The following is a 13,847-nucleotide window of genomic DNA, read 5'->3' on the forward strand; positions in this document are numbered from 1 at the left end:
TTCAGGCTACAAACAGCCCTAGCACATCCTCTGGCCCTGAGCCTGAGAGGCCACAGTGGGAGGAAGACATTTCAGCATTGCAAGCTCCTGTCCCTTTTGCTAAGTAATAACCCAGCAGAGAGAAATGCTGCTATGGTTCACCCTAATGCAGGGCTGAGCCATCCCTGCCTCCTTCCACCTTTTTATTCCCCTCTCCTGTTTCCCAGGCTCCTATTTCCTCACTCATCACTGCTGGGTCCAGATGCTCAGGATAGACCTGGATACCAAAGGACAAAACACACCAGTCAGGTGAATCCCAATCCCATCAGCACCTGTTTGGGTCTCAGTCAGGGGTTTATTCTTGCTGGTGGCTTATACAGCCACCAAACCCTCAGACCTGTGACTGCAGCCCCTAAAGATGAGGTGTCATGATCCTGAGGTAAAGAGACATTTTTACACTGGCCACTTGACAAATTGTTTGAGACTAGAGAAAATTCACCTCCGAGCCAGCAGCCCACGGCTCAGTACCTCAGCAATGTGGCAAGCCATAGAAAGCCCTGACCCAAAACAGGAGGGTCAGGAGCTGACCTGGGAACATGTCTCTTTCTATGCTTTCTCTCTCTATGTAGGTTTTTTTAATTTGGGTCCCAACTTTTTGGACCCAGGTGATTCTAAGCTTCCCTTGATCTCTGTAGGCTTCAGTGTCTCTGCTACACTATTTTGTCTTCCACCATTTCCCTGAAACAGGACCCAGTCTCAGCTGGTCTTGTCCTCCAGCAGCAGACCTGAGCAGACCAGATACCCTATTGCTCCGCCTCAGAGACAAGCGAGTTAGTTTCAGTATCAGTTTATATGCCAGACTCCCCTGTGGGTCTGATTTGCAGTGCCCCTCAGCTGGAGGTCTGCTCTAGACCTGATATTCGGGCTCTCAGCTGCCCTGGAGTTTCTTGCAGCTCACAAAGACTCAACACATGGGGGCCTGCATTTGGCGGCAGATGAATCCAAACAGTAAGAGGTGGGAGTCAGTGGGAAGGAAGAAGCAGCGTTTGGTGGGACATGCTGGTTGAAGACAAACAGTTGGCACCTGTGTTCAAGCTGGTCAGAAGTGCAGAGCCAGAGGGTTAGCGTGGTCCGTCTCAAAGGGACACAGTGCATCACCAAACTCTTCCTTGGTGCTCCAGCTGCACGGCAGCCCAGTGCCATCAAGGGTTTGAAAGTCGGGTGGGCTGGTGGGCAAACATAAAGCAAGGCCTGGCAGCTGTATCACAGATGCCTATAGCAGCTCTGGCTGCATAAACATGACTTCAGATCAGACCATCATTCTGGCTGAGACTCCTGTTTGTGCAAATAGTGGGGAGCACATTCACATGGCAGAGAGGAGGTGTTGGTAACCTGGGATCACTCATGGACAGAAGCCCTTAGGTGACAGCAAACGTGCAGGGCTCCAGCCCCATGAAGGAGAGGAGTCAACGCAGGGTTCATCCCTGTGTCAGGATGTCCATATAGCTCCCTGCCCTTTCCCTTCACTGAGGTCTTGCCTCCTCTCCTCTGCCTGTGAAAGGCCAAGGGGAGAGGACAGTGGTGCAGCAGCCTCAGTCACAGTACTATACCCCAGCGACACCCTGCAGCCTCCTAACTACTCTGTCTAAATACTGCAGGCTATAAAACTGGTTTCCACCAGTGCCTGGGAGATTGTGGCTGGGATCTATCCCTTCACCAGGTAGAGGCTCTGCCTCTCCAGTCCTCCCAGTCCGACACGTCAGGAGACCAGACGTCTCCCCCTTGATGTCTGGCCCTTAATCCCTTAAGTGCGCAAGTGCGAAGGGGTGAGGTATAAAGGTGTAAAGGACACCCCTGCTGATCCCATGGCTGGGCCAGCACCAGCACCTTCAACAGATGGGCCTTCAAAGAAAGTGCCACAGAGCCCAGGAATATCCAGTTTCTCACCTGCGCTTCAGATCACTGTGGGCTCTCTCCAGAGACCACCAGCAAAGACGCAGGCATGTTGTGAATGTGCCCCACGGCAGCACATCTGTGACCCAGCTGCACACAGCTGGCAGCACCGGCAGCATGTAGAGCATCCCAAGAGGAGAGGAATCACCAGCCCATGTGTGCCGCATGGGCTATTCCTCCGGCTCTGAGCAAGGACATGGTGCCCCCTCCCACCCTGTGAGGTGGGAGCTGTCTGGTCCTCTGTGGCGGATCCCCCTCAGCAGGGCTTTGTGTCCAGATGCCACCACACAGGAGTATCAAGTGAGGAGGGAGGATGGTGGCAAGGCCTTGCCTTTTCCCTGGTCACGACCAGCTCACTCACTGCCTCGTCATGGTGCCCCAGACAGGTCGACCTCCAGTGAGTGACCCCCCCAACACCCACCAGGATTAATTCCTTCTCTCTTAGCAGAAATGTCTCACAATGCAACAAGACTTCCCATGTTTCCTCATTACCTGAGATTTAGGGCTTTGATTGCTCAACATTTTTCTGATTGGCTTGAAGGGGGAGGGAGGGAGGTCGAACCAGTGTCCTCAGCACTGATGAGTATCGTCCCAAAACAGCCTTGAGCATGTCGAGAAGGTCTGCCCCGAGTCATTCCCTGTTGAACTCAACACAGTCATACAGTAAACATCCCAATCTTCAACCCAGCAACGTCAGATGCCAAATGTCCCGATTGGCTGCTCACGTACACTACTCATGTATTACTAGAGAGCACTTACATCTTCATCACAGCATTAGAGTGGGATTGTATTTTTCCAGTCTGTTGTGAGTCAGTGGTGAGCAAGTGGGGACGTGTGGACTGTGTCCGGTGATGGTGTGCCATGCGTACGCATGTCTGGGGGAGTAATTAGATGCACGGCTACACTCTAACCTCAGCCTTCCTCTGTGGTTCCACACTCAACCTGGAAGCTAGAGACCCAGGGCAGAGTCCGGCCTCACTGGCCCCAGGTCGGGGAGAGGTCTGGTTTGAGGACATCACTGGGGTGAGAGGTACTCCGATGTTCACTTCAGCACTCACTACCCAGTGCCTTACAGGCAGGGTGAATGGTGGAGAGGTGATGAGAGGGGGAAGGATGCTGGCGAGGCTCTCAGTTCCCAAGGCCCAGCACCACACTCTGCGGTGCATGCCCCCAAGGTGCACCATTCTTAGCCCCAACCACCCCATCACTCCTCCTGGACCCTCAGTTCAGCAGCGTGTCGGGCAGCACATATCCCAGTGGGTGCAGCCCAGTGGGAACCACGGGCATGCTCAGCTGCAGGAAAGGAGGCCTCATTCCTCAGGAGTCCCACGCCAGACAGGCAGAGACGACATCTTGCTCTTCATTTGTAAAAGACCCTTTCTCTTTCCTTCACCTTGCCATAACCCCTGTCTCTCTCTCACCACCTCTGACAGCCCTCCTACCTGTACTCTCAAGGAGGAGGCTATGATAACAGCAGAGCTGGTTAATATCACTTCTCTGATGCCCAGAAAGCCTTTGGTATGTTTGCTAAGAGCTGTCTCGGGGTAGCCGCAGCCCAGGCTCAGACAGGCTGAGACACGGGGGAGGTTTTCCGCTGCCCAGAGCTCCGATGGGGAGGACGGGGATTCTCCAGGCTGGGCAAGGTGTGAGCATCGCCATCCTGGGCCCCTGCAGATAAACTCCAGGGGTGAGATGGGGTGCAGCTGCCAGGAAGAAGGGGGGTGGCCACCCAAGCTTGGCAGGGGAGTCCTCCCAGATGAAGAAGGCTGTAGCTTAAGAAATGCAAAGTTTTCCCATATTTCCCTACCTGTGCATTTTCTACCCCACCTCACTTAATGTCAGACCTGGGGGAACATGCAAGGAGCAGGACCACTGCAGGCAGCCACGGGGCGAACACACACACTCTCTAGCAGGGTCACCATTAGCCACCAGTTCACGCCAGTGAATGCTCTTCCCTGGGGGCCAAAACACCACTGATTTTCTGCAGGGAGGGCTGCTGCAGATGGCTACTGCCTCCTCCCCAGTTCTGCCAACAGGAAGGTCAGACAACCCCAAATCTGTAAACAGCCCATCTCCGTGGTGAAAAATCCCTTCATCAGCATAACGAATCCTTCCTAACAACTTATATTGAGGATGTCTGTGCTCCCATGCTCCATATCAAAGCTAAGGCCTCTTGGCAAAGCCAGACTGGGCTGGCAAAACCTGCTTGGCTATTATGGCCTGGCACAGCCAGGGACCTTTGGTTTGGGGGTTTCACGCTATTGTCTTTCAGTGGCTCTTTAACACACAAAACATAAAAGCAGAGAGCTGCTCAACCTCTGCTCTCCACACACGAAGCAGGAATGAGTGTTTGCAGGCTGCTTTTAGAGAAGACAAGCCTAGTCCAGCCTACCCCAGCCCAGCCATCAGCCCTCCCCTTCACTCATAGCCAGGGAAAGGGCTCGCTGGCCCCAGCTGTCTCTCCACCCCAGCTACCTCACCAGATGTTGGCCATTAACAGGGACCAGCATGAAGCAGGGCCAGCCTCTGGGAGCAGCCTCCATGTGCTGTTAGTGGTACGTGTGTGTGAGCAAAAGTGTGCATGTGAAGCCAGCATGTGTGTTTGCAAGTGTGTCTCCAAGGGCTGCAGTTACATAGCCGCTCCTTTGGCCCACTGCCAGAGATGAAACATCTTTCTCACACACGCACGCTCTTGGCTTTTTGCTCACCCTTGCCCCCTCACTGTTTTGCAAAGCCCCAAACCCCGATGACTCAACAGCTGAACTATCGGGAGGCCTGGAGCTGGATGTCTCCCTCCTCCTCATCTGCGTTCATGTCCAATGCACACTGCTTTCCCGGCTCATGGAGGTGCCAGCTTCTGACGCCACTTCCGCCATCTCCATTCGGCTCACTTGCTCCTGTCAGCCCAGCTCAGCCTCAAACAGATGAAAAGTCCAGCTTTCTGATTCATCTGCCATGGGTCCAGACGAAAATGAATCCTCAGCTTTCATTTTCTGAGGATGGAGTGGGATCTGTTTACTCAGGGAGGCAATGAAGTCATTTTTTTCTCATTTATGCCATTAGCAGAAAATCATTTCAAAGGGAAAGGAGTGGGTTCAGAACCGGCCTCAGACAAAACCTGAATGAACTAAGACCAGAATCAAAGGCAAACAAAGCTTCTGGGTGGCTTGTCCATAATACTGATAAGTCCTGACCCACGTTCTCTGCCACCACAATTAGAAAAAGACTCTCCGTTACGGATAGGGCCACAGCCTATGAATTCTGGCTCCTTGTCCCCTCTCCTGGCTACCCAACCTCACCCCTTCCCACTGCTAGGACATGATTTCAGCAGTCCTGCCTCCCAGGGGCCTGCTTCATCCATTAGGTCAATTTGTCTCCTAGAGCTGGAAGGGGAGCCCTGGAGTCTTTCTCTGGTCATTTGGCATCAGCGTTTGGAAGAGTTCTTGTTCCACCCACTGAACCCAGGTGTGGAGGTGCCTAGGGATAAAGCAAAAAGTGGGGCTAACTTCATCCATACACATCGTCCCTTCAAAAAATGGACACAGGATCCTCAGCTCATGCCCAGCTCAATGCCAGATGCATCTGAGGTCAGGTACATCTCAGAAGGATGAAGGAAAAGCCTTTGACCCAAATTGAATCTACAATAACATTGTAATGTAAGGTTTTTTCTCCCCAAATCTTTGTCTGGTCTTAAGGTCTTCACCATTTGGCATTTACACATTGCAGCACAGCTCCCCAGCAGATGCAGCCAGAGTGCATCAGACACTGGGTGGCTGCTTAGGAAGATGAGCAGAGGCTTGTTGCCTTCCTTGCTGCAGGACCCACGGCAACCACTGCTCCCACTGTTCAGTTGTGAAGAGCAGCACCTGGGAGGTGGCTGGTAGAGCCCAGTGGTTGATAGCTTCAGCATTTCCACCACTTTCTTGGCCACAGTGGGTCAGTGGTCCTAGGGGTGGCCTCAGCTCCCACATGGGCCTCTGCATGCAGCAAAAAAAAACAGCAGAGAGCACAGAGCCATGAACAATATATTTATGAAAACCTATGTTGCTAAGCAGACATGCAGCTGGGATTCACACCAGTTGAAGTCTCCTTCATTCCCCCTTGGCCTTGTTCCCAGATATGATGTGTTGTACTCAAGGAGCTGAAGGGTCCTGCTGCCAGATCTGCATCCAACAGAATAGGTGTGGGGGCAATCCATGGTCGTGTAACCCCCCAGGACTGGAAATGTCATCATTGACTTCACTGGGTGCATTTCACTGCTCTCCAGAACCCTGTAGAGCGACTCACTGACATCATTCCTATGGCCGGGCTTGGCAGAGGTGGTGGGGATAAGGCCCGCAACAGCCAGCAGGCCAGGGATGGTCTGCATAGTTTCTATATGTTAGTTCTTTCTCAGGACTCTATGTTTGCTGCTCAAAAGCCTCAAGTGCCCTCTTTAGCTCACCAGTGCAACAACCATGACTGCTGCTACATATGCAATTTCAACAGATCCGCAGCGAGACACTCTGGCTAATGGGGCAACCGACTGGAAATCCTTTAGCTGCTTCTGCTATAGGCAAAGGTAAATGAAATGAGTCATCCACGCAGAGCCCTTCCTTTTTGTTCAGCTGGCTATGAAATATAAGATTTTCACCGCTGCGGGAACACTTTCAACAAGTCACAGCAGGATTTTGGACTGTAGATACATCTGTGCTTCCCCAAGGGTACCTGGACAGTGGACAAGCGGGATGTACAGGCACATACCAATAGATGGGCAGAGGGGAAGGGGAGAGGAGGAGAGACAGCTGGAGAAGCACAATAGCTAAGCACTGCTCCAAAAATGATCAGCAGAGAAAGAGTAATGATTGCCATCATTAATTAACATCATTACATCCCAACAGTTGAGGCCCACAGCACCCATAAAGCGGACTGGGGGTCACACGAAGCTTCCTCCCAGTAACATTTCTTTCCAAAAGGAATTTAGAAAAGCACAGATTTGACTTTATCTGGAGCAAAATGCACACACCAAACAACAGTGTTGTCCACACATATCCAATGAGAGTGGCTCTGCATCTCAGCACTTCAAAGACAGAGAAAAATAAAGGCTATAAGTAACATAACAAAAAGGATAAACATAACTTGTCCTAATGAGCAACAGGACTAGCTCCTCAAATAGACTAACAAATAAATATATGTGCACACTATCACAGAGCAAGATGTGTTTGAAATGAGGTTTCACTACAGTTTGGAAACTGAGACAGTGAAGACTTCCACACATAGTCTTGGCCAGGATACTATGAACAGGGCTTTACTTTCTCAGGAAAAATACCACTGGACTCCTCACTGATGAAGAGGAAGATCATGGGTCTGTTATCTCAGCCGGAAGATAGCACTTCCTACAGCCTAGTTTCTCCTGGCGCTAGGATGTGGCATTGGGTTCAGCTAGGGAAAGTGCCAAATCTTGAATCATCAGGACTTCCTGTTCACTCCGCTATGACTCAAACGATATCTTTCTAACATCTAGCTACTTCTTGTTTCCCTTTTCACCATGCTGTTCATATTAGATATGGGTAGTTAGGCAGAAAATACTACACAGCCTGATTTCTGTTACCTGGTACGTCAAACTAGAGCTCCTTTCTGTTTTTTCACTTGCATACACTAATAGGCAAAGCGCTTACTGGTAAGTTTGCAGTGCATTTTTTTCTCTGGTGCATTTTTTCAGCTGGTGCAAAATGATTTCTGATGCAGATTCTCTTCTGGGAAGAAGACTGACATGTCTGCACTAGATCTTATCTGATATTTCTCAGTAAGCTTTTTTTTTTAATTGGAAAAATATCAATTTAATGGAAATGAACCTTTCTGTGAAAACTTATCAGGGCTGACAGATCACACAGGTCAAGGCTAGGCACTCAAGAAGGATGTGGGAGACCCAGATTCATGGTCTGCATCAAATGGACCAGAGAGACTGATTCATTACACTGCTGTGGTTCCTCTGACAGGATGATACCTGTGCTCAAATCCCCCACCTAATGAACACTGAATCCCTTACATAACATGGAACAGCTCCTCAGGAAGAGGGAGAGCACCTCCACACAGAAACTTGCAGGATGGGGAAAACGTCCAGGATGCTAGAGAGTGAGATCTCAGTCCCTGCTTCAAGCCAAGCAAATATTTAAGCAGCTCTAACTTACAGCATCTTCAAAATACTTTGTGCCACATTGCCCACAGTGCTCTGGGTGGCCACTGTGCTCGCTATTACTGCAGCAATCCTCGCCTGGCAGATCTGACCTGAAGCACAGTTCATGTGTCTTTTCAGTCAGAGGCATCAGTGAGGATGGCTGAGCTGCTCCCAAAGCACAGACCCAGTCATTAAAGAGCTGAAGCAAAGCACTGAAGCCCTGCAGAGACTGGCCAGGTGCCCACTACAGGGGTAGTAAATGGTGACCACAGGAGATGTTAAAAACTGTCTGGGCAACCAGTTGATAAGCAACCTCATTGCTGAGAAAACAGTGGGACCTAAATCTCCTACAAAGTTCCCGCTAGCAACCCAAAAAGCAGATGGGATTTCAGGTGCTTCAGGCTGCCTGCTGGAGGCCCTTCTCACAGGCCCTGGAGAGTCCCTGTAGGCAGCACCCAGTGGCTCCAAGTAAGTATTTTACCTTGTTGTCCCTCAAGACCCCATTGCCTAAGCAGGTCCCTAAGCTGGTAAGAAGCTGGCACCTCCAGGAAAACTGAAAATCAAGACAGACTGCAGCAAATAAAAGCCACACTGCACACCCACTCCTCTTCTCTCCAGCAGAAAGCACATGGTATTGGTCCACACGCCACATCCTGGTCGTTCAGCCCTCAGTGTCTCAGCACTCCTTATCAGGAGCGTGGCCCCCACCACAAACCACATTCTGCCACCACCAATGGACAATAACCCTGACTACCAGCCAGCCACAACAGTCCAATGGGCCAAGAACTAAACAATAATCCCCTGGCTTTTACCAAACCATCAGAAGGATGAACTGACAACAAAGCTCAGACCTTGTGTCCTTTTTCTCTATCAACGTACACCTGATGGTGTAAGAGGTCACCTCTGGAGCTGGACACCAGCTGTGGGTTCGTTTTGCACAGGGGCACCTCTCTCTGCTCGCTTCAGGGCCCCAGAGCCTCTGCCTGCCTGCAGCAGCCCTGCATTTGCCATTCTGTGGGAAACTTGACTATCAGGAGAGCTTTGCAAGCTAATCCCAGCTGCTCATTGGCAAAGCTGCTTTCTGGAGGAAGGAATTCCCCATTGCTAGCTGGTTGCCATAGGCTAAGGAGGGCTGTACCTTCCCGGCGCTCCTCCTGCTCTTCCTCCCCACTCCTGGGTGCTAGCCCTCACCCAGCTGGTTAACAATCCCTCGCTGCCCCGCTTCAGGGGCAGCAGCTCCTGGGCTGCAGGACCAGCCCTCCTGACTGCAGAAAGGCTCTGTGCAAGGCAGCTACCCCTGGCTCTGCCCTCCCCAGCCAGCCCCATCCTGTTCCAAAAGCCCTGTTGGCAGAGTGCCGCCTGGCTCCTGAGAAAGCATCCCCTTGTGGGCTGTTCCTAATTGGTGGTTTCCTCCTCTTATGTCACTGCATTTTGCTTCCTAGCTCATATTTTATAAGGCTGGTTTTTAATAGGCCATGCAGGCTGCCAGACCTGAGTCTGCCTTCAAACTTCTACTACTGGGAGAAAACGTCCTGTCTGCAAACCAGAGGATAGCCGTGGCTTTCTGTCTGGATGCAGGCAGGGCCGGTGGTCACATCCAGAGGCCAGTAAGAGCTCTAAGCTTTGAGGCTTCAGGCCTTCAACAATTTGGATAGTGCCCAAGTATCACAGTGATGGGCACTGCAGCCCAAAGAAGACAACCTGGGGGTGGTTTCCAACATGCACTCCTGAGATCTGCTAACCCATGGCATACTGTATGTGATGGGGAGGAAGGATCTTCACACACTGTAAACAGCCTGAATATTACCCTCCCATCATGACTATATCCTCCTTCTCCAGGGGATCACCAGCTGGGACAGGGAATAGGTGAACCTGAAAACAGCACTGCCTGAAATGCAGACAGATTTTATTGCTGTATGCCCCAACTGCTGAGGAGGGAGTGACTAGACACAGGTAATTTGCCAGGACTTGACACAGGAGGAGCCTTCTGCTTCCTTCAGTGGGCCAGGTGTAGAAGACAGAGGCTGGCAGATGCAGCATGCTCCCCTCCTGCTGCCTTGGTCACCTGTGTCTCCATCTTGCCTCTGAGAACCTGCCTGGTCTCCCCTCAGGGCCAGGACACTGCTGCCTCCAAGGCTCCTTTAGCCCTCTCTTCCCATGTGGGAACTTGCAGGGTGGTCTGAGCAGCAGAGTCGATATACTGAAGCAGAACACCCATCGCACACCAGAAGCAATTGGGCCTGGCAGCATCTTTCTCCTTGCCCTGAGAGCAAGTCCTGGCTCTGGCAGGGCTGTCACAGCAGCAGGGCTTGTGCCCATGCCGGGGTGAGCCTCCACTTGTCTGAACAGCCAAACTCCATGCCTGGGGAGAAGGCAGGGGTGGAGGCACATGGCTATGGTTGATCAAAAACACAAGCTATTGTCCAAGAGGAAGCCCAGGATGAACTCTGCAGTGGCAGCTACAGTGCCAGTCCCTGGAGGCAGAATGCAATGAGGAGGAAGCCAAAAAACCCACACACAGGCACAGAAAAAATTTTCTTCCTTCCGGCAGACCGGCTCCCTTGCCAGTTGCTCAGCTCCTCACCTCCAAATCCCCACCAGCTCCTGGGCCTGAGCAAATCCACAAGTTCTCAAACCTCACCTGACTCTTTGCTCAGATCCAAACTGGAGAGCCATCACTACTTCCCGCTCCCACCTCTCACCCTCATCACCGTCCCATTGCTGCTTGGAAAGGTTTCTCCTCTCCAAGGAGCCCACACATGGAGTGACTACTGAACCCCACATGTGGCTGGCAAGTCATGAGGGGCTGTTTGTGCTCCCTCTCCAATTTGCAGCAGTGGCCAACATACCAGGAATTACAAGTGTCAGATATCACAGGCACATCTCCAGCTGGATTTTCCATTCAGACAGGAGGTATTGGTTCAACAAATGGCAGCAAGTGCCTCCCAAGTGTAAGAAAGAGGGGTGACTGTCAAAGAAGGGTCAGGGCTTGATGCCCTCTGTCCATCCCTCCTCTTCACTCACTTGTGAGCTGAGGATGGGTTGCTCTGAAGTGCACCGCCTGTCACTGCCTGCCAGCAAATATTCAGGCAGTCTACCTGGCATCTCCAAGCCTTTGATCCTATTTGCATTCAAATGTCCTTGGAGATAAGGGGCAAAGGAGGGGTACAGAGGCAGGACTGTTTCTAGAGAGAATGGTGTACTCTCTGCTTTCCCATGGAGAATCAGGAGCGCTGCATCCCTTCCAAGCCACTGGCCTCATTGTGCTCTGGAAATGAGCCTCACCACCAAGACTGGGCACCAGGTCACCGAGAAGTAGCTCTCAACTCAACCCTGTGAATGGCAGAGCAGAGTTTATTTAAGTGTGAATTATTACTAATCGCTGTATGCACTACAGCAGAGCATAGATATTTCAGTTGAAATCATGGTTTGCAGGCACAGACATACATACATAGAAGCTCATTCCTGCCACAGAGCTTATAGTCTAAAGAGGAGCAGATGCTGATGCAAAAGGTCACAGCAGGAAATAGACCAGAGGCTGTCTCAGTCCAAGTTGAGTGCCTCAGCTATCAGGTAACACATGTAGGGAGGGAAAAACTGGGGGGGGGCAGGGGGAGCAGGGTCTGTGAAGAAAGCAGGTAAAATGCATGGGAGACTAGAGCAAAGAGATTCACCGGCACAAATCTCCAGCACCATGCATTCTTGCAACCAGAAGGCATCCTGATGAAAGCATACAAAATACTCACAGAGAGAAAGACAACTGGGTGTTGCTGTTGTCCTTGGACACGCAAGGGTAAACAGATATTCAATATGATGAAGAAGCGACCAGTCCAAACTTCATCAAAGTAAATCATTGCCTTCACATCATCTGTAATTGGACAAAGCCATCCCTAACACATGAAGCTGGAGAAGCCAAGAATTTAGAAACCTTACAAAAAGATTGGACAATGACATGGATGAGAAGAAAAAAGAAGCATACTAATGATAGCTAACAATGCTTTTGGAAAAGATGCTAAAATTCATACTCCTCATCCCAATCTCATCCCTAATGGGTAGGAACCAGAAAGTCATGTTAAGTGTGGAACAGATTATGTTACATCTGTCTACTGCAAAGTTCTTGCACCTTCCCCTGAAGCATGTGGCAAAGGCATCAGAGAAAGCATCAGAGCATCAGAGACAGGATCCAGGAACAAATGCATTTGGGGGCTCACCCAGTTTGGCCATTCAAGGCTCCAGCATTTCCAGGGTCAAGATTGCAATCTCCATATTTTCGTATACAAAGTCCTTGCAGACACCAGTGAAGTGAAGCCATCTGAAGCAGCATTGCCAGTGCTTCTGATGGGTTGTGGATCTCATTATACTGTTCCTGTTTTTCCTTAAAGCTCCAGATCCTGATGACAGATGATTAGGTGAGAAACACGTTTTCTACATAAGACAAGTTTCTAGTCCTTTTGATTGTGGGGAAAACTGAAAATTGTGACCCCGATGCAACATGTTTTCTACATGAGAGAAGTTTCTAGTACTCTTCACTGTTGTTTTCTACATGAGAGAAGTTTCTAGTACTCTTCACTGTCAGGAAAACTACAAAATGTGATTTGAAGGCAATTCTAAGGGTCAGAAACCAAGAGGCAAAGAGAGAAAATGCAGTATTTATTCTTTTACAAAAGCTCATTATTTTAAAGTTATCACAAATTTTTGTGGTCCAGCTTGAAATGTCTGAAACCTTGCAGCTTTGAATACTGAATTTAAGACAATATGAACTGCTTTAAGCTCCCTCATATCTCAGTTCTTGCTGGCTTCTCTCAGTCACAGGGCTTCTGCTCGGCAGCTCTTCAGAAGCCCTCCTCTGCAGGGTCTGTCTCCTCACATGCTGCTGACTTCCTAGATTTCATCAGACATCCCATTTGAGTCACTGTTTTTTCTTAAAGCTCCAGCTCTCAGACTCACTCAATTATGTGAAAACATACATCTTATAAGGGAAAGTTCCTACTCTTCATAGCTGCCAGGAAAAGCTAGCAATGGAGCCTGACTGTAACCCAAAAGCCCAATATTGCAGGCCTGAGAAAAACATCAGTATCTTCTTACACTATTGAGACATTTATAATTTGAGAGATTTCTGTCGTGGATCATGTATCTGAACTCCTTCTGCTAGCAATGTTGCTCTCCCCACCCCTCGATTTTGAATGGGTCTCTCTTGTCTCCAGCCTGCTGCTATGCCCTCCTAAACCACTTCCTAGAAAGGCTAAAAGGCTAAAAAGGGCTCCACAGTAGTATGGATTCTGGATGAAAAAGGAGATTGATGTTCAGTTCCTTCCCTCGAACACCAGAGCTTTGCCACAGTTCAGTCCAGCTCAGGCATTAGTGGCATGTCCTTAGCGTGGTCCTGGGCTTTGACCCAGCAAATGTCACTGTCATGCCTGCCTCCCACCCTCCAGCTGAGCTGTGTGTGCCCCTCCCTTGTCCCAAGGCACAGCATCCCCTGATGCCAGGGAGAGAAAGAAGCTCTGCTCTTCCACCTCTGCTCCATTCCTCGCTCCCCAGTCAGGTGAGTAGAGGTAACCAGGAGCTGGTAAATGTTACGACCAGTTTCCCGGTGCTGTTGTAATTTGGCTCTTGTTTTTACGGCACAGCACCCTGTTGAGGCTGGGCTTTCAGAGCTCCAAAGGCTTTCCAACTGAAGTTGGAGGGAGTTGGAACTGAGGGTTAGGGTGTTCACAATTTGCATGGGAAACAAGTTAGTACTCAAACCCAGGCTCTC

The 13,847-nt window shown here is 50.4% G+C and overlaps 1 long non-coding RNA gene across 1 annotated transcript in view; it reads right to left on the bottom strand.

Moving 5' to 3' along the window:
* LOC138688618 (uncharacterized) overlaps positions 1 to 13,847 on the bottom strand; it is a 41,610-nt gene that overhangs the window by 6,573 nt on the left and 21,190 nt on the right. The window contains exon 2 of the long non-coding RNA XR_011327508.1: positions 2,425 to 2,570. This is a non-coding gene — a long non-coding RNA (uncharacterized lncRNA). The remainder of the gene's footprint in view (positions 1 to 2,424; positions 2,571 to 13,847) is intronic.

This window comes from Haliaeetus albicilla, chromosome 13 (genome assembly GCF_947461875.1).
Source record: "Haliaeetus albicilla chromosome 13, bHalAlb1.1, whole genome shotgun sequence".
Taxonomy (NCBI): Eukaryota; Metazoa; Chordata; class Aves; order Accipitriformes; family Accipitridae; genus Haliaeetus; species Haliaeetus albicilla.